The sequence below is a fragment of the Lissotriton vulgaris genome, chromosome 1_1 (genome assembly GCF_964263255.1).
Source record: "Lissotriton vulgaris chromosome 1_1, aLisVul1.2, whole genome shotgun sequence".
NCBI classification, from domain to species: Eukaryota; Metazoa; Chordata; class Amphibia; order Caudata; family Salamandridae; genus Lissotriton; species Lissotriton vulgaris.
The window spans coordinates 229,444,705-229,462,599 of record NC_141685.1 but is presented as its reverse complement, the minus strand read 5'-3'; the positions used below and the strand labels follow the sequence as shown (position 1 = coordinate 229,462,599).

General features: G+C 35.0%; 1 non-coding gene across 1 annotated transcript; it reads right to left on the bottom strand.

Annotated features, from left to right (window-relative positions):
- Positions 1–17,521: 17,521 nt before the first annotated feature.
- TRNAG-GCC (transfer RNA glycine (anticodon GCC)) lies at positions 17,522–17,593 on the bottom strand. Its single transcript has one exon. It is a non-coding gene; the product is annotated as a tRNA-Gly (tRNA).
- Positions 17,594–17,895: the final 302 nt, after the last annotated feature.

Sequence of the window (17,895 nt, the reverse complement as noted above, 5' to 3'; positions counted from 1 at the left end):
CTGCTTCATCTCATTTTCCAACAGATTGTAGACGTAAATTGGTTTTGATGGTACACCTGTGCATGCTGAAATATTTAGAGCATATTCTGAATTTCAGTTAACACATTAGTAAGCATTTTGGCCATCAGTAAATTCAACCTTTTTTCTCAATCGGAATAGGCAAGGATAATGACAGATATATTTTACAATGTTAGAAAGTACATAATTTTATTTAATTGTGTGAATAAAAAGAATCGCCTCCCCGTCGGGGAATTGAACCCCGGTCTCCCGCGTGACAGGCAGGGATACTGACCACTATACTAACGAGGACTTATTGGCTTCAGTTAAACAGTGCTCACCTCCCTGGGGTTAAGGCATGCCCTCGATCAATTCTCAGTATTGTAATAGGCAGAATTGCTGCTTTTGGTTAGGACAAGTAATCTTTTTTCCTAAATTATTACAATACAGAAATTCCTAGCCAAAAACAATCAGTTTTATGAAGAAATTATTTCATTGAAATAAATATCTATTGAGCTGTCTATCTAGCTATCTTTCTATTCATCAATATATATATTTATATATATATATATATATATATATAATCAGCTCACTTTACCATTTGCAGATTATAACTATTAGCCACCACGGGTCACTACTAACCAAAAGCAGTCATTCTCCTTGTAAATCGTGCCAATCGAGTGGAACAGCAGCCTAGGATTCACCACTGCTTCATCTCATTTTCCAACAGATTGTAGACGTAAATTGGTTTTGATGGTACGCCTGTGCATGCTGAAATATTCAGAGTATATTTTGAATTTCAGTTAACACATTAGTAAGCATTTTGGCCATCAGTGAATTCAACCTTTTTTCTCAATCGGAATAGGCAAGGATAATGACAGATATATTTTACAATGTTAGAAAGTACATCATTTTATTTAATTGTGTGAATAAAAGGAATCGCCTCCCCATCGGGGAATTGAACCCCGGTCTCCCGCATGACAGGCGGGGAAACCGACCACTATACTAACGAGGACTTATTGGTTTTAGTTAAACAGTGCTCACCTCCCTGGGGTTAAGGCATGCCCTCGATCAATTCTCAGTATTGTAATAGGCAAAATTGCTGCTTTTGGTTAGGACAAGTAATCTTTTTTCCTAAATTATTACAATACAGAAATTCCTAGCCAAAAACAATCAGTTTTATGAAGAAATTATTTCATTGAAATAAATATCTATCGAGCTGTCTATCTAGCTATCTTTCTATTCATCAATATATATATTTATATATATATGTATATATAATCAGCTCACTTTACCATTTGCAGCTTATAACTATTAGCCACCAGGGGTCACTACTAACCAAAAGCAGTCATTCTCCTTGTAAATCGTGCCAATCGAGTGGAACAGCAGCCTAGGATTCACCACTGCTTCATCTCATTTTCCAACAGATTGTAGACGTAAATTGGTTTTGATGGTACGCCTGTGCATGCTGAAATATTTAGAGCATATTCTGAATTTCAGTTAACACATCAGTAAGCATTTTGGCCATCAGTAAATTCAACCTTTTTTCTCAATCGGAATAGGCAAGGATAATGACAGATATATTTTACAATGTTAGAAAGTACATCATTTTATTTAATTGTGTGAATAAAAGGAATCGCTTTCCCGTCGGGGAATTGAACCCCAGTCTCCCGCGTGACAGGCGGGGATACTGACCACTATACCAACAAGACTTATTGGCTTCAGTTAAACAGTGCTCACCTCCCTGGGGTTAAGGCATGCCCTCGATCAATTCTCAGTATTGTAATAGGCAGAATTGCTGCTTTTGGTTAGGACAAGTAATCTTTTCTCCTAAATTATGATAATACAGAAATTCCTAGCCAAAAACAATCAGTTTTATGAAGAAATTATTTCATTGAAATAAATATCTATTGATCTGTCTATCTAGCTATCTTTCTATTCATCAATATATATATATATATATATATATATATATATATATATATATATATATATATATATATATATATATATATATATATATATATATATATATATATATATAATCAGCTCACTTTACCATTTGCAGCTTATAACTATTAGCCACCACGGGTCACTACTAACCAAATGCAGGATTCTCCTTGTAAATCGTGCCAATCGAGTGGAAAAGCAGCCTAGGATTCACCACTGCTTCATCTCATTTTCCAACAGATTGTAGACGTAAATTAGTTTTGATGGTAGGCCTGTGCATGCTGAAATATTCAGATCATATTCTTAATTTCAGTTAACACATCAGTAAGCATTTTGGCCATCAGTGAATTCAACCTTTTTTCTCAATCGGAATAGTCAAGGATAATGACAGATATATTTTACAATGTTAGAAAGTACATCATTTTATTTAATAGTGTGAATAAAAGGAATCGCCTCCCCGTCGGGGAATTGAACCCTGGTCTCCCACGTGACAGGCAGGGATACTGAACACTATACTAACGAGGACTTATGGGCTTCAATTAAATAGTGCTTATTTCCCTGGGGTTAAGGCATGCCCTCGATCAATTCACAGTATTGTAATAGGCAGAATTGCTGCTTTTGGTTAGGACAAGTAATCTTTTTTCCTAAATTATTACAATACAGAAATTCCTAGCCAAAAACAATCAGTTTTATGAAGAAATTATTTCATTGAAATAAATATCTATCGAGCTGTCTATCTAGCTATCTTTCTATTCATCAATATATATATTTATATATATATGTATATATAATCAGCTCACTTTACCATTTGCAGCTTATAACTATTAGCCACCAGGGGTCACTACTAACCAAAAGCAGTCATTCTCCTTGTAAATCGTGCCAATCGAGTGGAACAGCAGCCTAGGATTCACCACTGCTTCATCTCATTTTCCAACAGATTGTAGACGTAAATTGGTTTTGATGGTACGCCTGTGCATGCTGAAATATTTAGAGCATATTCTGAATTTCAGTTAACACATCAGTAAGCATTTTGGCCATCAGTAAATTCAACCTTTTTTCTCAATCGGAAGAGGCAAGGATAATGACAGATATATTTTACAATGTTAGAAAGTACATCATTTTATTTAATTGTGTGAATAAAAGGAATCGCTTTCCCGTCGGGGAATTGAACCCCAGTCTCCCGCGTGACAGGCGGGGTTACTGACCACTATACTAACAAGACTTATTGGCTTCAGTTAAACAGTGCTCACCTCCCTGGGGTTAAGGCATGCCCTCGATCAATTCTCAGTATTGTAATAGGCAGAATTGCTGCTTTTGGTTAGGACAAGTAATCTTTTCTCCTAAATTATGATAATACAGAAATTCCTAGCCAAAAACAATCAGTTTTATGAAGAAATTATTTCATTGAAATAAATATCTATTGATCTGTCTATCTAGCTATCTTTCTATTCATCAATATATATATATTTATATTTATATATATATATATATATATATATATATATATATATATATATATATATATATATATATATAATCAGCTCACTTTACCATTTGCAGCTTATAACTATTAGCCACCAGGGGTCACTACTAACCAAAAGCAGTCATTCTACTTGTAAATCGTGCCAATCGAGTGGAACAGCATCCTAGGATTCACCACTGCTTCATCTCATTTTCCAACAGATTGTAGACGTAAATTGGTTTTGATGGTACACCTGTGCATGCTGAAATATTCAGAGCATATTCTGAATTTCAGTTAACACATCAGTAAGCATTTTGGCCATCAGTGCATTCAACCTTTTTTCTCAATCGGAATAGGCAAGGATAATGACAGATATATTTTACAATGTTAGAAAGTACATCATTTTATTTAATTGTGTGAATAAAAGGACTCGCCTCCCCGTTGGGGCATGGAACACCGGTCTCCCGCGTGACAGTCGGTGATACTGACCACTATACTAACGAGGACTTATTGGCTTCAGTTAAACAGTGCTCACCTCCCTGGGGTTAAGGCATGCCCTCGATCAATTCTCAGTATTGTAATAGGCAGAATTGCTGCTTTTGGTTAGGACAAGTAATCTTTTTTCCTAAATTATTACAATACAGAAATTCCTAGCCAAAAACAATCAGTTTTATGAAGAAATTATTTCATTGAAACAAATATCTATTGATCTGTCTATCTAGCTATCTTTCTATTCATCAATATATATATTTATATAAATATATATACATATATTTATATAATCAGCTCACTTTACCATTTGCAGCTTATAACTATTAGCCACCAGGGGTCACTACTAACCAAAAGCAGTCATTCTACTTGTAAATCGCGCCAATCGAGTGGAACAGCAGCCTAGGATTCACCACTGCTTCATCTCATTTTCCAACAGATTGTAGACGTAAATTGGTTTTGATGGTACGCCTGTGCATGCTGAAATATTCAGAGCATATTCTGAATTTCAGTTAACACATTAGTAAGCATTTTGGCCATCAGTGAATTCAACCTTTTTTCTCAATCGGAATAGGCAAGGATAATGACAGATATATTTTACAATGTTAGAAAGTACATAATTTTATTTAATTGTGTGAATAAAAGGAATCGCCTCCCCGTCGGGGAATTGAACCCCGGTCTCCCGCATGACAGGCGGGGATACTGACCACTATACTAACGAGGACTTATTGGCTTCAGTTAAACAGTGCTCACCTCCCTGGGGTTAAGGCATGCCCTCGATCAATTCTCAGTATTGTAATAGGCAGAATTGCTGCTTTTGGTTAGGACAAGTAATCTTTTTTCCTAAATTATTACAATACAGAAATTCCTAGCCAAAAACAATCAGTTTTATGAAGAAATTATTTCATTGAAATAAATATCTATTGAGCTGTCTATCTAGCTATCTTTCTATTCATCAATATATATATTTATATATATATATATATATATATAATCAGCTCACTTTACCATTTGCAGATTATAACTATTAGCCACCACGGGTCACTACTAACCAAAAGCAGTCATTCTCCTTGTAAATCGTGCCAATCGAGTGGAACAGCAGCCTAGGATTCACCACTGCTTCATCTCATTTTCCAACAGATTGTAGACGTAAATTGGTTTTGATGGTACGCCTGTGCATGCTGAAATATTCAGAGTATATTTTGAATTTCAGTTAACACATTAGTAAGCATTTTGGCCATCAGTGAATTCAACCTTTTTTCTCAATCGGAATAGGCAAGGATAATGACAGATATATTTTACAATGTTAGAAAGTACATCATTTTATTTAATTGTGTGAATAAAAGGAATCGCCTCCCCATCGGGGAATTGAACCCCGGTCTCCCGCGTGACAGGCGGGGATACCGACCACTATACTAACGAGGACTTATTGGTTTTAGTTAAACAGTGCTCACCTCCCTGGGGTTAAGGCATGCCCTCGATCAATTCTCAGTATTGTAATAGGCAAAATTGCTGCTTTTGGTTAGGACAAGTAATCTTTTTTCCTAAATTATTACAATACAGAAATTCCTAGCCAAAAACAATCAGTTTTATGAAGAAATTATTTCATTGAAATAAATATCTATCGAGCTGTCTATCTAGCTATCTTTCTATTCATCAATATATATATTTATATATATATGTATATATAATCAGCTCACTTTACCATTTGCAGCTTATAACTATTAGCCACCAGGGGTCACTACTAACCAAAAGCAGTCATTCTCCTTGTAAATCGTGCCAATCGAGTGGAACAGCAGCCTAGGATTCACCACTGCTTCATCTCATTTTCCAACAGATTGTAGACGTAAATTGGTTTTGATGGTACGCCTGTGCATGCTGAAATATTCAGAGCATATTCTGAATTTCAGTTAACACATCAGTAAGCATTTTGGCCATCAGTAAATTCAACCTTTTTTCTCAATCGGAATAGGCAAGGATAATGACAGATATATTTTACAATGTTAGAAAGTACATCATTTTATTTAATTGTGTGAATAAAAGGAATCGCTTTCCCGTCGGGGAATTGAACCCCAGTCTCACGCGTGACAGGCGGGGATACTGACCACTATACTAACAAGACTTATTGGCTTCAGTTAAACAGTGCTCACCTCCCTGGGGTTAAGGCATGCCCTCGATCAATTCTCAGTATTGTAATAGGCAGAATTCCTGCTTTTGGTTAGGACAAGTAATCTTTTCTCCTAAATTATGATAATACAGAAATTCCTAGCCAAAAACAATCAGTTTTATGAAGAAATTATTTCATTGAAATAAATATCTATTGATCTGTCTATCTAGCTATCTTTCTATTCATCAATATATATATATTTATATATATATATATATATATATATATATATATATATATATATATATATATATATATAATCAGCTCACTTTACCATTTGCAGCTTATAACTATTAGCCACCACGGGTCACTACTAACCAAATGCAGGATTCTCCTTGTAAATCGTGCCAATCGAGTGGAAAAGCAGCCTAGGATTCACCACTGCTTCATCTCATTTTCCAACAGATTGTAGACGTAAATTAGTTTTGATGGTAGGCCTGTGCATGCTGAAATATTCAGATCATATTCTTAATTTCAGTTAACACATCAGTAAGCATTTTGGCCATCAGTGAATTCAACCTTTTTTCTCAATCGGAATAGTCAAGGATAATGACAGATATATTTTACAATGTTAGAAAGTACATCATTTTATTTAATAGTGTGAATAAAAGGAATCGCCTCCCCGTTGGGGAATTGAACCCTGGTCTCCCACGTGACAGGCAGGGATACTGAACACTATACTAACGAGGACTTATGGGCTTCAATTAAATAGTGCTTATTTCCCTGGGGTTAAGGCATGCCCTCGATCAATTCACAGTATTGTAATAGGCAGAATTGCTGCTTTTGGTTAGGACAAGTAATCTTTTTTCCTAAATTATTACAATACAGAAATTCCTAGCCAAAAACAATCAGTTTTATGAAGAAATTATTTCATTGAAATAAATATCTATCGAGCTGTCTATCTAGCTATCTTTCTATTCATCAATATATATATTTATATATATATGTATATATAATCAGCTCACTTTACCATTTGCAGCTTATAACTATTAGCCACCAGGGGTCACTACTAACCAAAAGCAGTCATTCTCCTTGTAAATCGTGCCAATCGAGTGGAACAGCAGCCTAGGATTCACCACTGCTTCATCTCATTTTCCAACAGATTGTAGACGTAAATTGGTTTTGATGGTACGCCTGTGCATGCTGAAATATTTAGAGCATATTCTGAATTTCAGTTAACACATCAGTAAGCATTTTGGCCATCAGTAAATTCAACCTTTTTTCTCAATCGGAAGAGGCAAGGATAATGACAGATATATTTTACAATGTTAGAAAGTACATCATTTTATTTAATTGTGTGAATAAAAGGAATCGCTTTCCCGTCGGGGAATTGAACCCCAGTCTCCCGCGTGACAGGCGGGGTTACTGACCACTATACTAACAAGACTTATTGGCTTCAGTTAAACAGTGCTCACCTCCCTGGGGTTAAGGCATGCCCTCGATCAATTCTCAGTATTGTAATAGGCAGAATTGCTGCTTTTGGTTAGGACAAGTAATCTTTTCTCCTAAATTATGATAATACAGAAATTCCTAGCCAAAAACAATCAGTTTTATGAAGAAATTATTTCATTGAAATAAATATCTATTGATCTGTCTATCTAGCTATCTTTCTATTCATCAATATATATATATTTATATTTATATATATATATATATATATATATATATATATATATATATATATATATATAATCAGCTCACTTTACCATTTGCAGCTTATAACTATTAGCCACCAGGGGTCACTACTAACCAAAAGCAGTCATTCTACTTGTAAATCGTGCCAATCGAGTGGAACAGCATCCTAGGATTCACCACTGCTTCATCTCATTTTCCAACAGATTGTAGACGTAAATTGGTTTTGATGGTACACCTGTGCATGCTGAAATATTCAGAGCATATTCTGAATTTCAGTTAACACATCAGTAAGCATTTTGGCCATCAGTGCATTCAACCTTTTTTCTCAATCGGAATAGGCAAGGATAATGACAGATATATTTTACAATGTTAGAAAGTACATCATTTTATTTAATTGTGTGAATAAAAGGACTCGCCTCCCCGTTGGGGCATGGAACACCGGTCTCCCGCGTGACAGTCGGTGATACTGACCACTATACTAACGAGGACTTATTGGTTTCAGTTAAACAGTGCTCACCTCCCTGGGGTTAAGGCATGCCCTCGATCAATTCTCAGTATTGTAATAGGCAGAATTGCTGCTTTTGGTTAGGACAAGTAATCTTTTTTCCTAAATTATTACAATACAGAAATTCCTAGCCAAAAACAATCAGTTTTATGAAGAAATTATTTCATTGAAACAAATATCTATTGATCTGTCTATCTAGCTATCTTTCTATTCATCAATATATATATTTATATAAATATATATACATATATTTATATAATCAGCTCACTTTACCATTTGCAGCTTATAACTATTAGCCACCAGGGGTCACTACTAACCAAAAGCAGTCATTCTACTTGTAAATCGCGCCAATCGAGTGGAACAGCAGCCTAGGATTCACCACTGCTTCATCTCATTTTCCAACAGATTGTAGACGTAAATTGGTTTTGATGGTACGCCTGTGCATGCTGAAATATTCAGAGCATATTCTGAATTTCAGTTAACACATTAGTAAGCATTTTGGCCATCAGTGAATTCAACCTTTTTTCTCAATCGGAATAGGCAAGGATAATGACAGATATATTTTACAATGTTAGAAAGTACATAATTTTATTTAATTGTGTGAATAAAAGGAATCGCCTCCCCGTCGGGGAATTGAACCCCGGTCTCCCGCATGACAGGCGGGGATACTGACCACTATACTAACGAGGACTTATTGGCTTCAGTTAAACAGTGCTCACCTCCCTGGGGTTAAGGCATGCCCTCGATCAATTCTCAGTATTGTAATAGGCAGAATTGCTGCTTTTGGTTAGGACAAGTAATCTTTTTTCCTAAATTATTACAATACAGAAATTCCTAGCCAAAAACAATCAGTTTTATGAAGAAATTATTTCATTGAAATAAATATCTATTGAGCTGTCTATCTAGCTATCTTTCTATTCATCAATATATATATTTATATATATATATATATATATATAATCAGCTCACTTTACCATTTGCAGATTATAACTATTAGCCACCACGGGTCACTACTAACCAAAAGCAGTCATTCTCCTTGTAAATCGTGCCAATCGAGTGGAACAGCAGCCTAGGATTCACCACTGCTTCATCTCATTTTCCAACAGATTGTAGACGTAAATTGGTTTTGATGGTACGCCTGTGCATGCTGAAATATTCAGAGTATATTTTGAATTTCAGTTAACACATTAGTAAGCATTTTGGCCATCAGTGAATTCAACCTTTTTTCTCAATCGGAATAGGCAAGGATAATGACAGATATATTTTACAATGTTAGAAAGTACATCATTTTATTTAATTGTGTGAATAAAAGGAATCGCCTCCCCATCGGGGAATTGAACCCCGGTCTCCCGCGTGACAGGCGGGGATACCGACCACTATACTAACGAGGACTTATTGGTTTTAGTTAAACAGTGCTCACCTCCCTGGGGTTAAGGCATGCCCTCGATCAATTCTCAGTATTGTAATAGGCAAAATTGCTGCTTTTGGTTAGGACAAGTAATCTTTTTTCCTAAATTATTACAATACAGAAATTCCTAGCCAAAAACAATCAGTTTTATGAAGAAATTATTTCATTGAAATAAATATCTATCGAGCTGTCTATCTAGCTATCTTTCTATTCATCAATATATATATTTATATATATATGTATATATAATCAGCTCACTTTACCATTTGCAGCTTATAACTATTAGCCACCAGGGGTCACTACTAACCAAAAGCAGTCATTCTCCTTGTAAATCGTGCCAATCGAGTGGAACAGCAGCCTAGGATTCACCACTGCTTCATCTCATTTTCCAACAGATTGTAGACGTAAATTGGTTTTGATGGTACGCCTGTGCATGCTGAAATATTCAGAGCATATTCTGAATTTCAGTTAACACATCAGTAAGCATTTTGGCCATCAGTAAATTCAACCTTTTTTCTCAATCGGAATAGGCAAGGATAATGACAGATATATTTTACAATGTTAGAAAGTACATCATTTTATTTAATTGTGTGAATAAAAGGAATCGCTTTCCCGTCGGGGAATTGAACCCCAGTCTCACGCGTGACAGGCGGGGATACTGACCACTATACTAACAAGACTTATTGGCTTCAGTTAAACAGTGCTCACCTCCCTGGGGTTAAGGCATGCCCTCGATCAATTCTCAGTATTGTAATAGGCAGAATTCCTGCTTTTGGTTAGGACAAGTAATCTTTTCTCCTAAATTATGATAATACAGAAATTCCTAGCCAAAAACAATCAGTTTTATGAAGAAATTATTTCATTGAAATAAATATCTATCGATCTGTCTATCTAGCTATCTTTCTATTCATCAATATATATATTTATATAAATATATATATATATATATATATATATATATATATATATATATATATATATATATATATATATAATCAGCTCACTTTACCATTTGCAGCTTATAACTATTAGCCACCACGGGTCACTACTAACCAAAAGCAGGATTCTCCTTGCAAATCGTGCCAATCGAGTGGAAAAGCAGCCTAGGATTCACCACTGCTTCATCTCATTTTCCAACAGATTGTAGACGTAAATTAGTTTTGATGGTAGGCCTGTGCATGCTGAAATATTCAGATCATATTCTTAATTTCAGTTAACACATCAGTTAGCATTTTGGCCATCAGTGAATTCAACCTTTTTTCTCAATCGGAATAGTCAAGGATAATGACAGATATATTTTACAATGTTAGAAAGTACATCATTTTATTTAATAGTGTGAATAAAAGGAATCGCCTCCCCGTCGGGGAATTGAACCCCGGTCTCCCACGTGACAGGCAGGGATACTGAACACTATACTAACGAGGACTTATGGGCTTCAATAAATAGTGCTTATTTCCCTGGGGTTAAGGCATGCCCTCGATCAATTCACAGTATTGTAATAGGCAGAATTGCTGCTTTTGGTTAGGACAAGTAATCTTTTTTCCTAAATTATTACAATACAGAAATTCCTAGCCAAAAACAATCAGTTTTATGAAGAAATTATTTCATTGAAATAAATATCTATCGATCTGTCTATCTAGCTATCTTTCTATTCATCAATATATGTATTATATATAAATATATATATATATATATATATATATATATATATATATATATATATATATATATATATATATATATATATATATATATATATATATATATATATATATATATATATATATATATATATATATATATATATATATATATATATAATCAGCTCACTTTACCATTTGCAGCTTATAACTATTAGCCACCACGGGTCACTACTAACCAAAATCAGTCATTCTCCTTGTAAATCGTGCCAATCGAGTGGAACAGCAGTCTAGGATTCACCACTGCTTCATCTCATTTTCTAACAGATTGTAGACGTAAATTGGTTTTGATGGTACGCCTGTGCATGCTGAAATATTCAGAGCATATTCTGAATTTCAGTTAACACATCAGTAAGCATTTTGGCCATCAGTGAATTCAACCTTTTTTCTCATTCGGAATAGGCAAGGATAATGACAGATATATTTTACAATGTTAGAAAGTACATCATTTTATTTAACTGTGTGAATAAAAGGAATCGCCTCCCCGTCGGGGAATTGAACCCCGGTCTCACGCGTGACAGGCGGGGATACTGACCACTATACTAACAAGGACTTATTGGCTTCAGTTAAACAGTGTTCACCTCCCTGGGGTTAAGGCATGCCCTTGATCAATTCTCAGTATTGTAATAGGCAGAATTGCTGCTTTTGGTTAGGACAAGTAATCTTTTTTCCTAAATTATTACAATACAGAAATTCCTAGCCAAAAACAATCAGTTTTATGAAGAAACTATTTCATTGAAATAAATATCTATTGATCTGTCTATCTAGCTATCTTTCTATTCATCAATATATGTATTTATATAAATATATATATATATATATATATAATCAGCTCACTTTACCATTTGCAGATTATAACTATTAGCCACCACGGGTCACTACTAACCAAAAGCAGTCATTCTCCTTGTAAATCGTGCCAATCGAGTGGAACAGCAGCCTAGGATTCACCACTGCTTCATCTCATTTTCCAACAGATTGTAGACGTAAATTGGTTTTGATGGTACGCCTGTGCATGCTGAAATATTCAGAGTATATTTTGAATTTCAGTTAACACATTAGTAAGCATTTTGGCCATCAGTGAATTCAACCTTTTTTCTCAATCGGAATAGGCAAGGATAATGACAGATATATTTTACAATGTTAGAAAGTACATCATTTTATTTAATTGTGTGAATAAAAGGAATCGCCTCCCCATCGGGGAATTGAACCCCGGTCTCCCGCGTGACAGGCGGGGATACCGACCACTATACTAACGAGGACTTATTGGCTTTAGTTAAACAGTGCTCACCTCCCTGGGGTTAAGGCATGCCCTCGATCAATTCTCAGTATTGTAATAGGCAAAATTGCTGCTTTTGGTTAGGACAAGTAATCTTTTTTCCTAAATTATTACAATACAGAAATTCCTAGCCAAAAACAATCAGTTTTATGAAGAAATTATTTCATTGAAATAAATATCTATCGAGCTGTCTATCTAGCTATCTTTCTATTCATCAATATATATATTTATATATATATGTATATATAATCAGCTCACTTTACCATTTGCAGCTTATAACTATTAGCCAGCAGGGGTCACTACTAACCAAAAGCAGTCATTCTCCTTGTAAATCGTGCCAATCGAGTGGAACAGCAGCCTAGGATTCACCACTGCTTCATCTCATTTTCCAACAGATTGTAGACGTAAATTGGTTTTGATGGTACGCCTGTGCATGCTGAAATATTTAGAGCATATTCTGAATTTCAGTTAACACATCAGTAAGCATTTTGGCCATCAGTAAATTCAACCTTTTTTCTCAATCGGAATAGGCAAGGATAATGACAGATATATTTTACAATGTTAGAAAGTACATCATTTTATTTAATTGTGTGAATAAAAGGAATCGCTTTCCCGTCGGGGAATTGAACCCCAGTCTCCCGCGTGACAGGCGGGGATACTGACCACTATACTAACAAGACTTATTGGCTTCAGTTAAACAGTGCTCACCTCCCTGGGGTTAAGGCATGCCCTCGATCAATTCTCAGTATTGTAATAGGCAGAATTCCTGCTTTTGGTTAGGACAAGTAATCTTTTCTCCTAAATTATGATAATACAGAAATTCCTAGCCAAAAACAATCAGTTTTATGAAGAAATTATTTCATTGAAATAAATATCTATTGATCTGTCTATCTAGCTATCTTTCTATTCATCAATATATATATATTTATATATATATATATATATATATATATATATATATATATATATATATATATATATATATATATATATATCAGCTCACTTTACCATTTGCAGCTTATAACTATTAGCCACCAGGGGTCACTACTAACCAAAAGCAGTCATTCTACTTGTAAATCGTGCCAATCGAGTGGAACAGCATCCTAGGATTCACCACTGCTTCATCTCATTTTCCAACAGATTGTAGACGTAAATTGGTTTTGATGGTACACCTGTGCATGCTGAAATATTCAGAGCATATTCTGAATTTCAGTTAACACATCAGTAAGCATTTTGGCCATCAGTGCATTCAACCTTTTTTCTCAATCGGAATAGGCAAGGATAATGACAGATATATTTTACAATGTTAGAAAGTACATCATTTTATTTAATTGTGTGAATAAAAGGACTCGCCTCCCCGTTGGGGCATGGAACACCGGTCTCCCGCGTGACAGTCGGTGATACTGACCACTATACTAACGAGGACTTATTGGCTTCAGTTAAACAGTGCTCACCTCCCTGGGGTTAAGGCATGCCCTCGATCAATTCTCAGTATTGTAATAGGCAGAATTGCTGCTTTTGGTTAGGACAAGTAATCTTTTTTCCTAAATTATTACAATACAGAAATTCCTAGCCAAAAACAATCAGTTTTATGAAGAAATTATTTCATTGAAACAAATATCTATTGATCTGTCTATCTAGCTATCTTTCTATTCATCAATATATATATTTATATAAATATATATACATATATTTATATAATCAGCTCACTTTACCATTTGCAGCTTATAACTATTAGCCACCAGGGGTCACTACTAACCAAAAGCAGTCATTCTACTTGTAAATCGTGCCAATCGAGTGGAACAGCAGCCTAGGATTCACCACTGCTTCATCTCATTTTCCAACAGATTGTAGACGTAAATTGGTTTTGATGGTACGCCTGTGCATGCTGAAATATTCAGAGCATATTCTGAATTTCAGTTAACACATTAGTAAGCATTTTGGCCATCAGTGAATTCAACCTTTTTTCTCAATCGGAATAGGCAAGGATAATGACAGATATATTTTACAATGTTAGAAAGTACATAATTTTATTTAATTGTGTGAATAAAAGGAATCGCCTCCCCGTCGGGGAATTGAACCCCGGTCTCCCGCGTGACAGGCGGGGATACTGACCACTATACTAACGAGGACTTATTGGCTTCAGTTAAACAGTGCTCACCTCCCTGGGGTTAAGGCATGCCCTCGATCAATTCTCAGTATTGTAATAGGCAGAATTGCTGCTTTTGGTTAGGACAAGTAATCTTTTTTCCTAAATTATTACAATACAGAAATTCCTAGCCAAAAACAATCAGTTTTATGAAGAAATTATTTCATTGAAATAAATATCTATTGAGCTGTCTATCTAGCTATCTTTCTATTCATCAATATATATATTTATATATATATATATATATATATATATAATCAGCTCACTTTACCATTTGCAGATTATAACTATTAGCCACCACGGGTCACTACTAACCAAAAGCAGTCATTCTCCTTGTAAATCGTGCCAATCGAGTGGAACAGCAGCCTAGGATTCACCACTGCTTCATCTCATTTTCCAACAGATTGTAGACGTAAATTGGTTTTGATGGTACGCCTGTGCATGCTGAAATATTCAGAGTATATTTTGAATTTCAGTTAACACATTAGTAAGCATTTTGGCCATCAGTGAATTCAACCTTTTTTCTCAATCGGAATAGGCAAGGATAATGACAGATATATTTTACAATGTTAGAAAGTACATCATTTTATTTAATTGTGTGAATAAAAGGAATCGCCTCCCCATCGGGGAATTGAACCCCGTTCTCCCACGTGACAGGCGGGGATACCGACCACTATACTAACGAGGACTTATTGGTTTTAGTTAAACAGTGCTCACCTCCCTGGGGTTAAGGCATGCCCTCGATCAATTCTCAGTATTGTAATAGGCAAAATTGCTGCTTTTGGTTAGGACAAGTAATCTTTTTTCCTAAATTATTACAATACAGAAATTCCTAGCCAAAAACAATCAGTTTTATGAAGAAATTATTTCATTGAAATAAATATCTATCGATCTGTCTATCTAGCTATCTTTCTATTCATCAATATATATATTTATATAAATATATATATATATATATATATATATATATATATATATATATATATATATATATATATATATATATATTATCAGCTCACTTTACCATTTGCAGCTTATAACTATTAGCCACCACGGGTCACTACTAACCAAAAGCAGTCATTCTCCTTGTAAATCGTGCCAATCGAGTGGAAAAGCAGCCTAGGATTCACCACTGCTTCATCTCATTTTCCAACAGATTGTAGACGTAAATTGGTTTTGATGGTACGCCTGTGCATGCTGAAATATTCAGATCATATTCTTAATTTCAGTTAACACATCAGTAAGCATTTTGGCCATCAGTGAATTCAACCTTTTTTCTCAATCGGAATAGTCAAGGATAATGACAGATATATTTTACAATGTTAGAAAGTACATCATTTTATTTAATTGTGTGAATAAAAGGAATCGCCTCCCCGTCGGGGAATTGAACCCCGGTCTCCCACGTGACAGGCAGGGATACTGAACACTATACTAACGAGGACTTATGGGCTTCAATTAAATAGTGCTCATTTCCCTGGGGTTAAGGCATGCCCTCGATCAATTCACAGTATTGTAATAGGCAGAATTGCTGCTTTTGGTTAGGACAAGTAATCTTTTTTCCTAAATTATTACAATACAGAAATTCCTAGCCAAAAACAATCAGTTTTATGAAGAAATTATTTCATTGAAATAAATATCTATCGATCTGTCTATCTAGCTATCTTTCTATTCATCAATATATGTATTTATATAAATATATATATATATATATATATATAATCAGCTCACTTTACCATTTGCAGCTTATAACTATTAGCCACCACGGGTCACTACTAACCAAAAGCAGTCATTCTCCTTGTAAATCGTGCCAATCGAGTGGAACAGCAGTCTAGGATTCACCACTGCTTCATCTCATTTTCTAACAGATTGTAGACGTAAATTGGTTTTGATGGTACGCCTGTGCATGCTGAAATATTCAGAGCATATTCTGAATTTCAGTTAACACATCAGTAAGCATTTTGGCCATCAGTGAATTCAACCTTTTTTCTCATTCGGAATAGGCAAGGATAATGACAGATATATTTTACAATGTTAGAAAGTACATCATTTTATTTAACTGTGTGAATAAAAGGAATCGCCTCCCCGTCGGGGAATTGAACCCCGGTCTCACGCGTGACAGGCGGGGATACTGACCACTATACTAACGAGGACTTATTGGCTTCAGTTAAACAGTGTTCACCTCCCTGGGGTTAAGGCATGCCCTTGATCAATTCTCAGTATTGTAATAGGCAGAATTGCTGCTTTTGGTTAGGACAAGTAATCTTTTTTCCTAAATTATTACAATACAGAAATTCCTAGCCAAAAACAATCAGTTTTATGAAGAAACTATTTCATTGAAATAAATATCTATTGATCTGTCTATCTAGCTATCTTTCTATTCATCAATATATGTATTTATATAAATATATATATATATATATATAATCAGCTCACTTTACCATTTGCAGATTATAACTATTAGCCACCACGGGTCACTACTAACCAAAAGCAGTCATTCTCCTTGTAAATTGTGCCAATCGAGTGGAACAGCAGCCTAGGATTCACCACTGCTTCATCTCATTTTCCAACAGATTGTAGACGTAAATTGGTTTTGATGGTACGCCTGTGCATGCTGAAATATTCAGAGCATATTCTGAATTTCAGTTAATACATTAGTAAGCATTTTGGCCATCAGTGAATTCAACCTTTTTTCTCAATCGGAATAGTCAAGGATAATGACAGATATATTTTACAATGTTAGAAAGTACATCATTTTATTTAATTGTGTGAATAAAAGGAATCGCCTCCCCATCGGGGAATTGAACCCCGGTCTCCCGCGTGGCAGGCGGGGATACCGACCACTATACTAACGAGGACTTATTGGCTTTAGTTAAACAGTGCTCACCTCCCTGGGGTTAAGGCATGCCCTCGATCAATTCTCAGTATTGTAATAGGCAAAATTGCTGCTTTTGGTTAGGACAAGTAATCTTTTTTCCTAAATTATTACAATACAGAAATTCCTAGCCAAAAATAATCAGTTTTATGAAGAAATTATTTCATTGAAATAAATATCTATCGAGCTGTCTATCTAGCTATCTTTCTATTCATCAATATATATATTTATATATATATGTATATATAATCAGCTCACTTTACCATTTGCAGCTTATAACTATTA